The sequence below is a fragment of the Schistocerca cancellata genome, chromosome 3 (genome assembly GCF_023864275.1).
Source record: "Schistocerca cancellata isolate TAMUIC-IGC-003103 chromosome 3, iqSchCanc2.1, whole genome shotgun sequence".
NCBI lineage: Eukaryota > Metazoa > Arthropoda > Insecta > Orthoptera > Acrididae > Schistocerca > Schistocerca cancellata.
This window is the reverse complement of record NC_064628.1, coordinates 594779390-594793204: the sequence shown is the minus strand read 5'-3', so window position 1 is coordinate 594793204 and position 13815 is coordinate 594779390. Positions and strand designations below refer to the sequence as shown.

At 40.5% G+C, this 13815-nt stretch overlaps 1 long non-coding RNA gene across 3 annotated transcripts in view; it reads right to left on the bottom strand.

Moving 5' to 3' along the window:
* Positions 1 to 357: 357 nt before the first annotated feature.
* LOC126175475 (uncharacterized) overlaps positions 358 to 13815 on the bottom strand; it is a 32677-nt gene continuing 19219 nt past the window's right edge. For 2 of the 3 annotated variants that reach the window (XR_007535573.1, XR_007535571.1), the window contains exon 3: positions 360 to 489. This is a non-coding gene — a long non-coding RNA (uncharacterized LOC126175475). Of the gene's footprint in view, positions 490 to 9704; positions 9757 to 13815 lie in introns of all 3 variants that reach the window. The other variant, XR_007535572.1, reaches the window with a different exon arrangement.

The window sequence follows — 13815 nt, the reverse complement described above, 5'->3', positions numbered from 1 at the left end:
TGCATCGGAAATTATTGCGTCAGAATTCGACACTACAGAGCCAGAAATAAGGAAAAAATCCACAATTTGCGTACGCAATAGAATCAAGAACTAAATAAATCTAAGAAAAAAAAAGTGGACTAAGTTCAGACGACTTATATAAAAGTAAATGGGAATTCTTTGATTCCATGAAATTTGTTTCGTTCCTACATACCAACAGAAACCGAAGATAACATGGTAAGTGAAACAAATTTAATATTCTGCATATAGTATTTGTGTTTATATTTGCATCAGAAATAGGGCTGTGTGCAACCCATAGACCCTTACATCACTCTCCCCACAGAAAAAGAGCAAACACAGGTGGCTCAAGACGACCTCCTGGGCGTTATGAATCTACTTCGTCATTTGTGGCATCAGAAGGCATTGCACCATGTATTTCATTTGCAGACACAGTTACGTTCGGTACAGAGAAGCGTGCCTTCAAGATGACAATTTCATACATGACAAATGCTGTTGACAAAAGACAAATTAATAAAATCAATAAAAACACAATACTGACAATCAAGTATGCATTAACATTACTGGATGAATCGAAGGACTTAATTCTATTTGCTGCCTCAATAAAATTTAACTCATTATTTGAAGAGATTACATTTTTACGGATGTCCTTAATTAAATTATTGTCTTCAGAAAAACTTGATAAGGAATGCTTTCCATCTGTTAATATGTATGAATCATTGTAATAAACAGATAACATTCTAGTTAATGACAAATATCCAATTGCATGATATGTAGTTGGCAACACACTAGGCATATCAAATAGTTCACATGATAAATCACAATGTGTGGCATTCAAGATTAATCCACTATTGTTCAATTTTAGCGTAAAGGGTAGCTCGGGTGAATCATATTTTTTACATGTAAATGTGACATCAAGGGTGGAGTGAAATAAGAAAACTATACCTTCAGAACATCGTTTAAGAAATGGATGATAAAGATGCATTAATATTCTAGGGCAATCATCTCTTGGGGGATGATTCGTAAACAATTCTTTCTCTCAGCTGTACGCTCTACTGTCTAAGAATACTGCCGATTCAGGGCAAATTAACTTATGACTACGTTTACACATATGCAAATCATTTTCATTTAGGGACACAAAATATCTTCGATCCTCACTGATCCATAGATAATCATTCAGTACATACTTTACATGAATACCTGCCTGTCTCCATTTCACAGGGTAAGTATAAACTTATACATTTCGAAATTATGCTTTGATCTAGCAATGGGAATAGAAACAATAACAGTTAATCCATCTTCAGTCATTAAGGAGTGTGTGGTGATTAACTTATAGTAAGCATATAAATTGTAACAGTTAACAGGGTAAATCATAGTATGTGTTGCATTTAGCTTTCATTCAATTGATAGTAGGATCTGTAAAAATTGTTCTGGATTTAGTAGTTCACTGCTCAAACAATCATTTGAACTACTCTCTAAGGTTGTTCTCAAGTTAAGGGCATCAATTCTAGCATTTGATAAACTATCAGTAATCCTTAACAAAAGAGTGTTCAAATCTAAGTGTGCACTCACAGCATTTAATCCTTGGAACAGTTCTTGGATATTTGCGTTCCTTTCATTATGAAGTACATGGAAATGTGAGGTAAATTGCTTTACAATGAGTTCAATGAAAACTGTGTGGTTAGTAATGGTTCTTTGCATATTATTTAATACGATAATTTCATTAGAGAGGTTAGTTGAATCTGTACTGGACTGTTGTTCAATAGCTAATATTTTGCCTTTAACTTCCATTAGACCTCGACTAGTTAAAGTACAAAATACAGTACGAAGGATACTCCCTCCATAATCAAACCAGGCACGTTTATGCCTAATTAAAGTTTTGTGTGGCAAAAGCTTTAAAAAAACAGTAAATCTCTTGTTCATAGTCAGCAAATATAGACTCTATCTGCATTTTGGCTGTGATCCAGTATTATACCAAGATGTACCCATTTCCAAAATTGTATCATTGCCCTTAACAGAACGAATTAGATCAATTTGCTTCTTTATAGAATTGAACTGTTGCTGGATTTCACTCAGATTGTACTTGAGGACAAGTTTTGTATTACTTGTTCAAACAAAACACCTGTACTCTGTGGTACTATTACTACAGCATTAGTAGAATACGCTATCATAGCAAGCATTAGAATAAAAATGAATATGGTTAATTAGTTCTAAATACTAGTTAACAATGAACATAAAATAAATGAGTTTCTTGTGGTAATCTGTGGAATAAAAGGTTTAGTTTCACTTGTGCACTCGTGCAATAGCTGCAATACTAAATTTTCACAACACATTCACATAAGCACATGGCTGAAATAAACACACGCATTGCACTCTCACACACTACACACGTTTATGCAGATTGTAGGGGTGTCTGGAACAGGATTGCTTGGAACGTGGCGATGCCTCGGCCTCGAAGTCTGGACTGCAACCTCGCAATTCTCGCTTCCTGGCTTTGAGAAGAGTAGGTCTGCCTCTCGGTTGGTCCTCGTCATCTTGCGATACTACAGAAAATCTACCCACAAATGGCTTTACACGATTGACATGAACGACAATCGAACGAAAGGGCAGTTGGAGCTTAAGAGTGACTGCCGACAACACTTCCAAGATTGGATATGGCCCTTTCCAAAACTTCTTAAACTTTTTGACTTGACTCATCTTTAACACTACATTGCTCAGATACACAAGATCTCCAACTCGATACTGTGGCACTGCTGCTTGGCGGTCATGTTGTCTTGCTTGCTGAAGAAAGGATTGATGATTCCGCTGTTTCACTCCACTCTATGCTTATACATTTTAAGAAAGAATGACGGACTGATAAAAACAGTTTTAGAAGGGAAAAGGAAGCGAGGAAGGAAGAGATTCCAGATACTGGATGACATGATGGCCAGTACAACATATGGCAGCCTTAAGAAGGAAGCAATGGATCGCAGAAAGTGGAGAGGCAAAGGACTTGTTAATATAGCGGATAACTGATGATGATGATGATGATTCCTTTAGCTTGCATGCTAGATCCCGTACGTGTTCATTGCTGATTCCGGCAGTTGATCATGCAAAGTCCAATGGTGAATGCATTCTTCTTCCGTAGACGATTTCATATGGACTTAGGCCAGTTGAGCTGTGCATTTTGGCATTGTAACAACTTATCAAGTACGATAAACAGACATCCCAATTGTCGTGTTTGCTGCTCGCATAATGGCTAACCATTTTAATAATTGTTCTGTGGACTCGCTCGACTCTTCCATTTCCTTCAGGGTGTGCTGGTGTAGTCTTTAACTGAGTTATTTGTATGAGCTTACAAGTCTGTTTAAGTAATTCACTCATAAAATTGGTTCCTTGATCACTAATTACACTTAATGGTGATCCAAACTTAAGAATCCATTCTTTTACAAAACTTTAGCTATGGTCTCAGCGCTCTGATCAGGTATTGATACCATGAGAAGATATCTATAGAAATGATTTAACATTGTCAATATGTATTTGTTTCCATCTTTAGTCTTAGGCAGCAGTCCTATGACATCTAGTCGTGAAACTTCCTGGCAGATTTAAACTGTGTGCCCGACCGAGACTCGAACTCGGGACCTTTGCCATTCGCGGGCAAATGCTCTATCATCTGAGCTACCGAAGCATGACTCACGCCCGGTACTCACAGCTTTACTTCTGCCAGTCCCTCGTCTCCTACCTTCCAAACTTTACAGAAGCTCTCCTGCGAACCTTGCAGAACTAGCACTCCTGAAAGAAAGGGTATTGCGGAGACATGGCGTAGCCACAGCCTGGGGGATGTTTCCAGAATGAGATTTTCACTCTGCTGCAGAGTGTGCGCTGATATGAAACTTTCTGGCAGATTCAAACTGTGATGTACTGGCAGAAGTAATGCTGTGAGTACCAGGCGTGAGTCGTGCTTCGGTAGCTCAGATGGTAGAGCACTTGCCTGCGAAAGGCAAAGGTCCCGAGTTCGAGTCTCAGTCGGGCACACAGTTTTAATCTGCCAGGAAGTTTCATATCAGAGTGAAAATCTCATTTTGGTGACATCTAGTCCTACTCGTTCAAATGGTTCACTTGTTTCTGGCAGTTCTTGAAATGGTGCTCTATTTTTTCCTACATTATTTCGTCTGTTACAGGAATCACATTGTGAAACCCGAAAACGTCAGCTTTGCGGCTCGTCCACCAAAACATTTGAGCTATATATATATATATATATATATATATATATATATATATAAAACAAAGATGATGTGACTTACCAAATGAAAGTGCTGGCAGGTCGACAGACACACAAACATACACACAAAATTCAAGCTTTCGCAACAAACTGTTGCCTCATCAGGAAAGAGGGAAGGAGAGGGAAAGACGAAAGGATGTGGGTTTTAAGGGAGAGGGTAAGGAGTCATTCCAGTCCCGGGAGCGGAAAGACTTACCTTAGGGGAAAAAAAGGACGGGTATACACTCGCGCGCACACACACACATATCCATCCACACATATACAGACACAAGCAGACATTTGGTCTTTAAATATGTCTGCTTGTGTCTGTATATGTGTGGATGGATATGTGTGTGTGTGCGAGTGTATACCCGTCCTTTTTTCCCCCTAAGGTAAGTCTTTCCGCTCCCGGGACTGGAATGACTCCTTACCCTCTCCCTTAAAACCCACATCCTTTCGTCTTTCCCTCTCCTTCCCTCTTTCCTGATGAGGCAACAGTTTGTTGCGAAAGCTTGAATTTTGTGTGTATGTTTGTGTGTCTGTCGACCTGCCAGCACTTTCATTTGGGAAGTCACATCATCTTTGTTTTTAGGTATATTTTTCCTTCGTGGAATGTTTCCTTCTATTATAACTATATATATATATATATATATATATATATATTCTTTTTTTTTTGTCCTGATAATAAAGAATCGTGTTGCTCTCTCATGATTTGCTCTTTCATTCTTTCTGGAATAACTAGGTGTTTTCCCTTATTAGTGATTTTGTACAATAATCCATCTATTTGGACAAAACTTTGATCATTTTTCCATAATTTGCATTGTGGATCTTCTTCCTGAACAGCTTTTACCTCTTCTTCTCGACTTACAGTAACACAAATATTGACTTTTCGACTCATTGCATCAGCATTCACATGTTGTTTACCAGGTTGGTGAGTAACCTTAAGTTGGTACTCACTCCGTCTTAATGCCCATCTTGTTAATCTGGAACTTGGATCCTTTAAGCTCAATAACCATTTAAGTGCGGCATGATCTGTAATAACTGTAAATTCTCTTCCTGCTAAGAAATATGTTGTGTTATACCGAAAACCAAAGCACAAAACCCCTTCTCAGTAGTAGTATAATTACATACTGCTTTGTTTAATTGTCTGGAAGCAAATGAGATTGGATGTTCATGACCATAAACTTCTTGACACAACATTGCACCTATGGTAAAATTGGATGCATCCATTGAAAGAATAAAAGCTTTACTGAAATCTGGATAGGCTAATACTGGGGCTGTGGTTAGAGCAGGTTTAAGTTCTTCCATTGCCTTTTTGCATTCTGTTGACCGATTAAATGTAGCTCCTTTCTTCAGTAGCTGTGTCACTGGATGTGCTATATTCGCATAACTGGCTATAAATCATCTGTAGAAATTACACAATCCCAAGAATGATTGTAGTTCTTTCAAATTCTGTGGTTCAGGAAAATTCTTTACATCTTCAGTTAATTTTGGATCAGATCGAACACCTTCACTGGTTATAACATGACCAAGATAGTTAACTTTACTTTGTGCTAAATGACATTTATCCATTGATAAAGATAGATTTGCGCTTCTTATACACTCAAAACCAGCTTGTAGTCTCTCAGTACGCTGCTTCATGTTTTCAGCAAAAGTTATTATGTCATCAAGGTAAACAAGTGCTTGTGTTGGGGTGAGCCCTCATAAAATGAATCCATCAGGCGTTGAAATGTAGCTGGAGCATTACGAAGTCCAAACAGCATACAAAGATCTTGTATACTCCTGTTGCTGTTACAAATGAAGTTTTTGCTTGATCATCTGGATGCACTGTTAACTGGTGATAACCACTTGTTAAATCACATACTGAAAAAATTCGACATCTGCCCAGGTATTCCAAGGTTTCCACTAAATTTGGTAAGGGGTAAATTTCGGGTGTGGTCACAGCATCCAAAGATCGGTAATCAACACAAAAACGTAACTGTGGTTCTCTAAAAATTGATTTCTTCTTTACAATTACAACAAGCAAACACCACGATGTGTCTGACGGATGTCTTTGGTTTTATAATTCCGGCTTATAATTGTTCTTTAACCATGTCTTCTACCAACTCTCTTCGACTGAATGGTATTCAGTAAGGTTTCTGTGTGATTGGGGCTGCATTCCCTGTATGAATACGATGCTGAATTAAATGAGTGACAGGTAAATTTGCACGTTCTCGGAATAAATCTGCATACTCCAACAAAAAAGGCGCTAAAATCTTCTTTTCATCTGCTGTCAAATGTTCTATCTTCTTCCAAATCTTGCGCTTCAGTGCATTGTTAGCTTCGTCTCCTCGTTGTAATTTTGCGGTACTGTTACAAAAATCTGTGTTTATAAGTGCAATATTTGTTACCTCATCTGGAATGTGTATTACGTCACTTTGACTTATGTTCGATACTTCAGCAACTTTTGTTCCTCGTGGCAAAACAACACACTCATTGCTCATATTCGTTATTGTAACTGGGACTTTTGCGACATTCTGTCTCACCATTGTAGCGACACCTACACTTCTAGCAACATAACAATGCATTGTATCCAATAACTCACTTTTCTCGGATCGCTCAATTAATAACTAAGTTCCTTCCTTGCATCGGGGTGACTTAACTTCAGCGTAGATTGTCTTTCCTGCTCCCTTGTGAAAATGCTGAGGCTGATCAATTTGAACATCAACTCGGACGATTTGGAATGATGCATAGTTTGGGCGCTCCATTCCCATGACGTCAGTATTGCTGCTCCTTTGAGTACGATCTGAAGAACGATTTCCTAGGTTGCAGTTACTACGGCCTAGTCTGACATTCCTTTCTGCGACAAATATCTCTGCCTCGTTAGTGGACAAGAAATCTAATCCAAGTACACCGTCATAACGCGTTTCGTTATTTGAAGCTACTTGCACCCTTGCTGTGTATTTATCTTTATTTTCATCTTCATATTGGCATTGGCCTAGAATTAATTCTACGTCAACTTCTCCATAGTTACGTAGCATTCCTCCGTTTAACCCTCGCACTTTTAATAATGGCGGTTTCAATTTATCCCGTTTATCTGTGCAACACCACATTAATGAGGTCTGTGCTCCTGTGTCAATAAGTAGTTTGATGTTTCTCCCACGATATACAGCAGCTATCACGAAGTCATTTTCGGTCTGATTTTCGCTGAAACTAACAGGAATCACTGTCTCTGGCAAGGGGCGGACGGGGTGTTGGCTCGTATGTCCCCGTGCTCATTTAAAGGTCTGGCAGATTGTCTGTTGTTCGCATTACCTTTCTTCTTGTTGCGACAATCTCTTGAAACATGACCCTGCATCCTGCAATGATAGCAGATTCGATTCTCTTTACAATCATTACGCTTGTGATCCAGCTTATTGCATCTGTAGCATTGTACTGTTGTGTTGAAAACTCTGCATCTCATTCTGTCGTCTTAGTGCTTCAACGAAACCAACAGCTGATTCTACTGCTTCCTGAAACGTTTTACATCACACTAATCTAACAGCTTTGCTTACTTTTTACCCGTGCAACCCATGAATGAATGTGTCCAAGCCTCTCTTGTCGGCTTCGAACAACTGAATGCGATTTTCATTTTCTACTAACTCGTACGTTTGAGCGTTGATGTTTCGAATTCTGTCGGCAAACTGCTCGATAGATTCGTCTCATCGCATTCACAAACTGTGAAGCTGCTCTCTGTAAAATCTGATCGCGTTTTTACGTTTAAATCTCTGAACAGAAATCTTTCTTAACTCATTGTAATCTTCTGTTTTCACGCAAATAGGCTCCGCGCTAATGAAATCTTGTGCTGCTCCATGAATTCTTAATTTGGCAACCACTAGCTTATTGGAATCTGTCCACGATCCTAACAGGGTGGCACCTTCAAGTTTACGAAAAAACATTTTCACATCATCTTCAGGCTTCCAGCTAAACACTGGTACTGATGGCAATAATGAAAAATCCTTTATTGATGTTGTACCTGTACTGCATGAACTATAATTTGCCAAGTCTTTCGGAATGTTACATTCGCTTCTTAGCTTTTAACTGGCGAATCTCTACTTGCAGTTCATTAACAACGGTTTGTAGATCAGCAACGTTACTCTGACTGGATTGCGCCATTTCGTCTAATTTAACGCCAATGAGTCACTCAAATGTAAAATAAAAATCCATCACTGCCTTTCGTATTGTAGCCAAACTGGAGTAGACCAACCTGAATCCCAGCGTTGGATGTCCCCGCATAGTCGGAAGATGTTCACGCTGCTGCTGCTCGAAGTTCACGTTGTGCTGCTCCTCTTCAGGGCTGTAGATTTTCCATAATTATCCCACTTCTGACACCACTTCTATAAGGGGGTGGTTTGTGTTGTTGCCCGGATGATGATTACACGAACATTTTGTCAGGATTTGTAAGCGGTGCGTCCTTGAGGTACGGTAATACGTGAACACGAGAGGTAAGTTTAAACAGTTTTATTAACAAAGGCGGATTATAAAACACGCACACTACGCGCACCCATCGTCACTGTGTCTGACATCCTAACACCGGCTAATTACGGTCGTATCGAAAGGCTCCATGGTGAACTAAGAAATGTGATATATTCGCACCCGAGGCCGCGCTAGTTAATACTGCGCGCTGCGGATGGCGGCCAGTCGCGTACTCCCCTGTTGTAGTGCAGCCTGACGCGCGTCTACTGACCAAGCAAATTGTCAGCATTCCAGATAGGCCGGCTGGTGAGCGGAGGTCCGTGCTGTTCGGCTGCGTGCAACCTGTAGATCCTTACATTGTCTAACATACATATTTCAGGAATAAACTGACGGTGTTTGAACTTTATTCACATCATAGCTTAACACAAATTGGAAATTATGTCATCACCAAATCGACAGGACTAATGAGTTAGGTATTATCAGACAAGGAATCACCCTTTAATAAGGGAGAAGAACGACTTAAAAACTGAGATGCACTTCTGTTTGTGGAAGTATCTTGCATTTTTAAATCTGGTTTCTAAATATCTAACAATTACATAATCTATCTGAAACCTTCTGGTGTCTCCACATCTCTTCCATGCACAAAATCTTCTTTCAGGATTCTTACGCCAAGTTATTGCTATCTTTAAATTGTGCCCTGTACAAAATTCTACCTGGTGTCTTGCTGTTTCATGTTCAATTTTTCCTTCTCTGCCATTTCCTACTGTCAAATTGTACTCACCGATTATAATTAAATTTTCATCTCCCTTAACATAATATATTTTATGCCCTCATACATTTTATGACCTCTTTGTTATCTGCAAAAAAAGTTGCACTACTGTAGTGGGCTGTGGCTTTGCCTCCATCATGGCTACAATAAGGCATTCACTTTATTGTTCGTAGTAATCCACTTGCATGTCTATTTTCTTGTGCATTATTAGACCACCACCTGCATTACTCCTATTTGATTATTTGTTAATAGCCCTGCACTCACCTGGCCAGAAATCTTGTCCTTTCTAACATCAACCTATCCATTTCTCTCTGACCTGTAAATACCAGATTATTATTATTATTATTATTATTATTATTATTATTATTTTAAACAGGCAATACACTCTACACAAAGATCCAGTTAGGGACCATTTTACATCTGAAAAATTTCACTAATGAGGATGCCATCCTCATGAAACCACATAGTACAGCTGCATGTCCTCAGGAAATATAATATCTATATTTCTCCTTTGCTTTCAGCCATTATTACTAAGGACATGTTGGCTAGTCCTCATTAACTACTGAAATGGCCGCTGATTCTCTTCAGGATCCATATGTTACTGTGGCCTCAACAGACACCCCTACTATGTAGTTGCGCATATGCTATAGCCACATGTATAATAAAGCACGTAAGCCACCCACACTGAGGTCCACATTTCAGTTGGGGGTATATATGTGAGTATATACGGAGAAATAACGCTAAACAGTGGACAATAACAAGAGTTAAGATGCTACAAAAGAGCAACATAATTAAGCAAAAATTCTGCCATGAATAATCAATGAAGGACCAGTAAGACAAATGACATATTTAGGAACTCCATGCATCTGTAACCATATGGGACAAGTTTTGTATCTATTCTTACAAAGGTTGTATTTTCTCCACCTGAGACATTCTGCATATTTTGTTTTTACATGTCACACTTGCAATGAAATGGCATATAATTATCTCCATTATTCTGTGTAAGTTTAACAGAAAAGACGAAAATTTCAGTTTATTCTAGGAAAACTGAGGTAAGAGAGGAAAATACCTTTACATAAAAGGCTAAAAATCTCATCACACAGGAATAAGAAATGATTGACTGACTGGATTAGAAGAGGGGGAGAGAGACCAAACTACAAGGTCATCAGTCCCTTGTACCGAATAAAACAATGCCACAAGAACGATGAAGGTCAACAAACATGTAAATGGACAAAAGGGGACAAGAAAACGACAGAAATGGAAGAAGTACGATGAAGAGATTAAAACAACAAGGAAGACTGCCATGGCTGGCTGACCACGAGAATAAAAAAGGAGAAGCCAGCCACTTTGCAACACATTAAAACCTCCACCCTAGAAGCATTAGCGTGCAGGACACAGAGGGACAAAGGACATGTGCTAAAACTTAGCTCAAATGATAAAAACCACCCTCACAAATAAAACATAAATCACCAGATAAACTTAGCAACAACGAGTCTGGTAACCCAAGATTTCGTCGCTGGGCAGTCAAAGTGGGACAGTGCACCAGAATATGGGCCACTGTCAACTGGGTGCCTCACCAACACTCAGGCAGGTCTTCACGGTGCAGGGAGTAACCATGGGTTGTCCAAGAATGGCCAATGTGGAGACAGCAGAGGACAATTGATTCCCTGTGTGAGGCCCACACGGAAGACTTCCACACATTCGTAGTCTTCTTAATGACACGCAGTTTGTTGTGTGTGCTGTTATGCCATTCCGTCTCCCAAGGCCAAAAAAAAGTACACCGGAAGTCGGAACGCAGATCAGTTTCACAGATGCCCATCTCCAGAAGCGGTTTCCTCTTAGCCTGTTTGGCCAGCAAGTTTGTTGTCTGGGATACCGACGTGACCTGTGGTCCACACAACCACCACTGAACGATGGGACTGGTCCAGGGCATAAATGGACTCCTGGATGGACATGTTTTAGACAGGTATGTGCCGAGTAAAACTGTGAGGGACGGGATAAAACCACCGTGGCTCAACAACGAAGTTAGGAAACTACTGCGAAAGCAAAGAGAGCTTCACTGCAAATTTAAACGCATACAAATCCTCACAGACAAGCAGAAGCTAAACAATGTCAGAGTTAACTTAAGGAGGGCTATGCATGAAGCGTTCAGTGAATTCAAAAGTAAAATTCTATGTACCGACTTGACAGAAAATCCTAGGAAGTTCTGGTCCTAAGTTAAATCAGTAAGTGGATCGAAACAGCATATCCAGACACTCTGGGATGATAATGGCATTGAAACAGAGGATGACACATGTAAAGTTGAAATACTAAACATTTTTTTCCAAAGCTGTTTCACAGAGGAAGACCACACTGCACTTCCTTCTCTAAATCCTCGCACAAACGAAAAAATGGCTGACATCGAAATAAGTGTCCACGGAATAGAAAAGCAACTGAAATCACTCAACAGAGGACAGTCCACTGGACCTTACAGGATACCAATTCGATTCTACACAGAGCACGCGAAAGAACTTGTCCCCCTTCTAACAGCCGTGTACCGCAAGTCTCTAGAGGAACAGAAGGTTCCAAATGATTGGAAAAGAGCACAGGTAGTCCCAGTTTTCAAAAAGGGTCGTCGAACAGATAGGCCTATATATCTATGACATCGATCTGTTTTAGAATTTTAGAACATGTTTTTTGCTCGCATATCATGTTGTTTCTGGAAACCCAGACTCTACTGTGTAGGAATGAACATGGATTCTGGAAACAGTGATCGTGTGAGACCCAGCTCGCTTTATTTGTTCATGAGACCCAGAAAATATTAGATACAGGCTCCCAGCTAGGCGCCATTTTACTTGACTTCGGAAGGCGTTCGATACAGTTCCGCACTGTCGCCTGATAAAGTAAGAGCCTACGGAATATCAGACCAGCTGTGTGGCTGGATTGAAGAGTTTTTAGCAAACAGAACACAGCATGTTGTTCTCAATGGAGAGACGTCTACAGACATTAAAGTAACCTCTGGCGTGCCACGGGAGCGATATAGGACCATTGCTTCTAACAATATATATACATGACCTAGTAGATAGTGTAGGAAGTTCCATGTGGATTTTCATGGATGATGCTGTAGTATACAAAGAAGTTGCAGCATTAGAAAATTGCAGCAAAATGCTGGAAGATCTGCAGCAGATAGGCACTTGGTGCAGGGAGTGGCAACTGACTCTTAATATAGACAAATGTAATGTATTGCGAATACATAGAAAGAAGGATCCTTTATTGTATGATTATATGATAGCGGAACAAACACTGGTAGCAGTTACTTCTGTAAAATATCTGGGAGTATGCGTGCGGAACGATTTGAAGTGGAATGATAATATAAAATTAATTGTTGGTAAGGCGGGTGCCAGGTTGAGATTCATTGGGAGAGTCCTTAGAAAATGTAGTCCATCAACAAAGGAAGTGGCTTACAAAACACTCGTTCGACCTATATTTGAGTGCTGCTCATCAGTGTGGGACCCGTACCAGGTCGGGTTGACAGAGGAGATAGAGAAGATCCAAAGAAGAGTCGCGCTTTTCGTCACAGGGTTATTTGGTAAGCGTGATAGCGTTATGGAGATGTTTAGCAAACTCAAGTGGCAGACGCTGCAAAGAGAGGCGCTCTGCATCGCGGTGTAGCTTGCTTCCCAGGTTTCGAGAGGGTGCGTTTCTGGATGAGGTATCGAATATATTGCCTCTCCCCGAGGAGATCATGAATGTAAAATTAGAGAGATTGGAGCGTGCAAAGAGACTTTCTGGCACTCGTTCTTCCCGCGAACCATATACAACTGGAACAGGAAAGGGAGGTAATGACAGTGGCACGTAAAGTGCCCTCCGCCACACACCGTTGGGTTGCTTGCGGAGTATAGATGTAGATGTACCAAAGGATGGTGATGGTAGAACTGGTCGATAGCTTGTAGGCTGCTCAACGAGTCAGTACACAGAAGAAACGATTCCCTGGGACATGAACAGATATACTGAAGTGCATGAGAGGTGGCCACCAGCTCTGCAGTAAATACACTGCAGCCATTGGGCAAGGAATGCTGTTCAATATGTCCTCCATGGACATACGCGAAGCCGACGTGAACATCAGCCATCGAGCCGTCGGTGCAAACCACTTCGTGGCCTTGGTACTTGTCAAGAATCGAGAGGAAGTGGCAGCAGCGAGCTGCGGTGTTAACTGAGTCCTTAGGACCACGTGAATGGCCCAGGTGAAGCTGCGGCCTAGGTGTACACCATGGAGGTGTATGTGAATGGACCTCAAGTAGAGGTGGTAAAGGCAAGGACACCAGTTCAGAAAGAAGGGGTCGGATACAAACTGGAATTGGAAGCCCTGACCTGGCCCACTGATGCGGGGGATGAT